The sequence below is a fragment of the Diplotaxodon limnothrissa genome, linkage group LG5 (assembly GCF_057381915.1).
Source record: "Diplotaxodon limnothrissa isolate DT_005_m linkage group LG5, D_limnothrissa_male_GT1.1, whole genome shotgun sequence".
Classification (NCBI taxonomy): Eukaryota; Metazoa; Chordata; class Actinopteri; order Cichliformes; family Cichlidae; genus Diplotaxodon; species Diplotaxodon limnothrissa.
This window is the reverse complement of record NC_140600.1, coordinates 25,836,124-25,842,123: the sequence shown is the minus strand read 5'-3', so window position 1 is coordinate 25,842,123 and position 6,000 is coordinate 25,836,124.

Genomic DNA, 6,000 nt, shown 5'->3' with positions numbered 1-6,000 from the left:
ATATATATATATATATATATATATATATATACATATACACACACACACACACACATATATATATATATATATATATATATATATATATATATATATATATATATATATACATATATAAAATGAGAAGAGAGGTTTTATAGTTAGACAGAGAGGAAAGCTCCCAGGACTTACTTTTTCAGCTCATCCATCTCATTACGCTCTACCCCTGGGGAATGTAACCCCATCTTTGGAGTAATCAGCATTTAGATTAAAAATGTAAACACACTCTATAGATCATCTTATTTGTAGAACACATGTCAGGTGAGAGCTCAGCATTGTGCCAATTAAGCCCGCCCCTGAGTCTATTTTGCATTAGGGCAAACTAATGAATCAGTAATGATCTACGGGACACGGTGGACTGCTTTTTCCTACCTCCTTGTTCCTGAGAAGTCAGGGCATTCTGCAGCTTAAAGAAGGCTTATCAGCAAAATAACTCTAATAAACAACTTAAAATTTCCATTACTATACCACTAATTTTATCCAGATAACTGAAGAAAACCTGGAGTTCAAGATTTGGTCCTGGTAAAGCTTCTACTTGAAATGGCTCCCTCTCTGAACCCAGTAAGACGTGGTGGTGTTGTCACATTAACTGTAAACAGGTGTTCAGTTCAGAATCATTTAAGATAATGAAATCAAGAAATTTCATCAATTATATTTTAACAAGGCACACCTGATATCTACTTTGAGGAATCCGAAGTATTAAATATATTTAGTTAAACCTTTTTTTAAGTAGTGTATTGGGAATAATAGTTTTAATGGAGAACTTGTCATACTCTACTGCGAGTGGATCATTCTATATTGATCCCTACCTATTTCTCACCTGTGGCTCCTAGAAGTTGTTTGCATGTGGCAACGGCATGATAGTCAACAGGTCATCATACTATGTGATGTAGTAGACAGCTCTGGTTAACTGGGCAGAAGAAATTAACATTCACTGGCCAGGAAGGCAGTACAGCAGTACACAGTGCAGTGCACTCACCAGCTGGGAGAACAAAAGACAACCTGGACATCCACAGCAGCCAATCAAGTCCCTAGTTGAAATGTGTCACAGGAAGAAGGTAATTGCACATTTGCACCATTAGCCACCACCATTTGAAAGTGAAGTACAGTTTATAATCAAAATATGTGCCTTACCAACAAAGCTTGAACAAAGGTAAATTCAGTTTTATTTATACAGTGCCAAATCACAACAACAGTGCTGGAAAATAAAGGAACAAAGTAATGACAAAATTACAGATTTTATAGCCCATCAAATACTTTTACCAACCCTAGACTTAGAAATATGTGCACCAAAGAAATATATGAACCAAGCTCATTAACTGACATAAAAGCAGCTGTTTGGGGTAACAACGCTGTCTGAGAAGCAGCCACTCTAAAAAGGTCAGGCTGGTCTTTTAGCTTCAACTGAAAATCTGAATGAGGATAGGAATTCAAAGTGGACACCCTGAATCATTAAAATCTTTCACAAGCTGAAATTTGGCAGCAGACAGGTGTTTTCATGTGCTGTCCAGCTTTTCCGTAGAAGTCCAAAAAGCGGTGGCCAAACAAAAACTAAATGCAACAGAAACTCGCTGATAGTCCAGAGAATCCTGGTCAGAAGTGATTTGGGCATTAGGCCTGAAGCCAACAAGCCATTTCTCCAGTATGGGAACAAAGCCGGGTGTGTTCAAAAACACAAGGCCTGGGTGTAGAAAAGTGACAGCAGGTGCTTTGACCAAAAGCACTTTCTTTTTTTCTTTTCTTTTCTTTTTTAAATTTTTCCTGAGCTGGAAAGTGCTTCAAGTATTTGTAAGCAACAGGAGGATGAAGGTAGAAGTTCTTTACACGTCTGGGATTTATGGAGGTGATGAACTGGTCTGCACTGGTTTTCTCCTGAGAGTTTATGTTTACACCAAACACTGATTTTATTCTTTTTTGTTTGCAACATTTAGTGTTATGGTAATTGATAAACACTGTTGATGGGATTAATTTCTTTTCAGTTCATTTTCACAGCTAAATAAGCAAATCTTGTCCTCAAACTAGATCATTAACAATGATCATTAACAAACGATCAAGCAGTACAGCAATATATGAACCAGACTCATTAACTGAAATAGAAGAAAATGCTTCTTGAAAGCTAAAACTATGATTTTGCTGCACAGATAAAATATTAAAAGTGGAATACACTGAAGTGAAATGCTTTGAGTTAAATACATTAACTTCAGTGACTTTAGACTTTTTTAACATTAGCTTTGCATTTTGCAATGAACAAGTTCTTTAGAGTTAGATTGGATTGTTTTCTGCCACTGAAATTGATTTGATACTGTCTGCTCTGAAATTATTTGCTTTCTATGTTGAACATCGTTTGTTATTCAGAAACTACAAAATTGAAGCGCACAGCTACACCTTCATCATCCTCTTCATGAAAAGAATGGCCTTTCAGAGCACATTCTTAAACAGACTAATGCATTGTTGGTTCTGCTGTTTTCATGACAGTTGTTGACCATCACCAGTCCTATCATTTAAGGAATATTGTTATAGATGTACTCTTATAATTTGCAAACATCATCCTTTATTCTCTCATTCTTGATTAATACATCTAACTGAATTTAAATTCCTCTCCCACTCCTGAGTGGGAACCTCCAGGCTCCTCAGGTTGGAGACTCCACTGTGACGCTCATCTCTGTTTTCCTGTTGTCCACCAGTCTGCTCCAAATGAGGTTCCCCTGGAGCCTCTCCCTCTGTAGTTTATTCCCTTGATCCTGGATATACGGGTAGTGGACCGTGCATGCCGCCAGTGACGTCGCTCTGTTTTCTAACAGGAGAACCCCACTCCCTGAGCAAGCTTCGCTGTCAGAGCCTGTACCTAGAGCAGTTATAAAACAAAGGGAGGGGAAGGACAGATGGTGAGAGGACTTCTATAAACAAACACCACATGAGAAAAGCAGGACTGCCCAAAAATCCTGGGATTCAACCAAAATCTGCTTGATGGCATTTAAGCTATACTGTGATTTCAGTCGAGAATGACAATTTTATTTTTATTCATGTTATTAAATCTATTTCTAAATCGTATGCTCTGAGAAAAATGTCAATGTGAAAGCAAATGCTATTAGAGTTTATGCAATATGATAAAAGAAAACATGTGCTTTAGAAATACCTTTTTTAAATGATATCCATACAAAGTGCCATTGACAGAAACAAGATTAACATCCTGTCTTTGATATTACCACATATTACATAGCCGTGGATTCCATTTTCTCACAGCTGTATTGTCTGCACGCGCTCAGTACATTTTCTTAACGTCAGGACATCTGATGTTGTTGATTTTACTGTTGTGTCTTACGTGTTTAAAAAAATGTAAACACACTTCAGCTTGGTGAGACAAACTTATATTAATATATTATTATTAGTGATTAATCTAGTAATAACATTATCCCCTTTTGCATTTTTACTTGACAGATCAGCTGTAGTATATTTTGCTTGTCACACATTTCCCTGCTTGGGGGGAGAGATAACAGCAACGACACATTTTGCTGTGACTGGAAGTTGAAGCTCAGTTAATTAGAAACTCCAGCAAGCTAAAGGTCTTCTGTTCTTTAATTGGATGGGATCATATGCGCAGCTCAAGCACTCAACTCCTCAGTGTTTTCAATTTGTTCCTTGCAGGTTAATAGGATCAATTTTATACCTATGTGTGCCAGTCTGTTGACCTTTTGTCTTTGTGTGGAAATCAATATGCGCTAACTCGAAGCCAGCCTGTCATTAACAACAGACATGATGATCACGGCACACACACGTTGGACAGAAGCAGGATGGAGGTTGTCACGTCATATGTTCTATATAAAGGAGATGAGATTTGTGCATTAAACAGAACAACAAGCTGTTAGTCTGCACTTCTAGATGCTTTTTGCACATTTAAAATGTGTAAAAAGCATGAAGGCAAGAATATAAAGTTGCAAGTTCTTTTATGATTAAAAGATAGAAAAAAACACCAAATATCTAGAGGGTTTAATGCAGAAACTCTATTGCAGCATCCTGAAATCCCAAAGAAAGATAAAACAAGATTTTTTCATTGCTCATTCAACTTCAAGAGGTAAAAAAAACCAGAAAACAAACTAAATATCACACTTCTGAGCTCAAGTTAAAAAGACTTCCAACATGCAAGTCAAGAGAAAAGCATGAAATGGGGTTAGATTTCAACATTTGAAAGACTCTGAATAATTATCACCTTTGCAATGGTATGATTCTTAAGAAAAGCCTGACTCTACAAGCATATGAAGAAATCTCCACATTGATATGAGCTAAGCTTGTTGTTGAGTGTGCTGTGCTATACTTATTCAAGACATGAAAGACAAAGGACTTGTTCTGCTGTGCAACATGCTAACTAAATAAGTTATTGGAAAAGAACAAGAATAGGAACCAGAAGGATTTAAATTAATTGCAATATAAGCTGCTTAGCTGATTGTATGATAAAGGATTTATTCCTGATGCTGCATACAATCAGCTATGATGAATTTCAAAAGATTTTAGAGTAAGAGGAGTTGTATATACGCGATGTAAATCCGGAAAAACTCAGAATGCAATATAGAATGAACTCCTATTTATCTTTATTTTTTAAAAATGCATTTTAAATTCAAATTAAAAAAATCTAAATGTGGCCAGAAGCATAAGCTGATTAATTTACATCAAACTCATGTGCCTGTGATTGATAGAGGAAAGAGAGAAATTAAATAAAACATTACAAATATGCACCATGAGATCTGACGAAGGAGTAGGATTGGTTTTCAAGTGCTGGTTGGTCCCCTGAAGCAAGTCACAAAGTCTAATCACTCTGTGGGAAAGAGAAATCCTATATGGATTAGCGGATACACATTGAGCATGATGACTTCATTTTTTTAAGTGAAATTTGCATTTTAGTGGGTGGTTAGTGATGACTTCAGGCATCAGTATCCACGTATATGATTATGATCTAACTGACAGCTGACCATTGTGAGAATGAGGTCAAGAAAAATGTGGAAAACTTTAAGTAAAGTTATAAACTTCAAACAGAATCACACCAGTGCAGATCAGCATATTTTGTAAAGAGCGAAAACCAAAGCTGTAGACTTCAGACTTTTCAGCCTGAAGTCGGAGGCCTTACTCCATTCGATTAGTGTTGTACAAACACATCTTTTGAATTCACAGCTCTCAGTCAGATGAAGCAGAATCTTTATCTTTCTGTCTTAAGGGTGATGCTGTACCTACACTGCTGTGAAAAACAATTTACCCCCTTCCTGATTTCTTTTTTCCCCCTTTTTTGCATATTTTTCACATTTCAGAAAATCAAAGAAATTTTATTATTTTAAAAAATTCAAATTTTAATGATGATTAATTCCCCCTTAAATCTAATAATTAGTTGTGCCACCTTTGGCCGCAGGAACTGCAATTAAGGAATTGAAATGCCTGGCAATGAGTCTTCCACATCACTGTGGAGGAATTTTTGGTACCTCTTCTCTGCAGAATTGTTTTACGTCCACAAGGATGGAGGGCTTTTGAGCATGAACTGTCATGGGGCTCATTTGCAAGACACTGAGAAAAGTTAACAAAGTTTTATTTACTGGTTGCCTTAGCACAGAGAAAACCCATCTGCGAAGCAATGGTTTCAGAGAGTGGTCGGAGGAGTTGCAGGTAAGTCCATGGGCGCACACACACACTGCCAAAATGACTCAAGGGGTCCCAAAATACTAGAGAGTTCTGTACAGAATCAGAGGACAGCACTGGGAACAAACTGAAGGAAAGCATGAACAGGACAGGAGTCAGAACAATCTGGCGACAACTGAGAGTTTTCTCTCGCTTTAACTAGTCAGCAGAGATGGGCAGAGATGCAGAGATTGGCAGTAACACGTTACAAGTAACTGACCGCTGCGGCACACCTGCACCAGGGCAAACCTCCACCTGCCCCACTCCTGCTATACAGGTGAAACTAGAGAAACAGGACCGCTG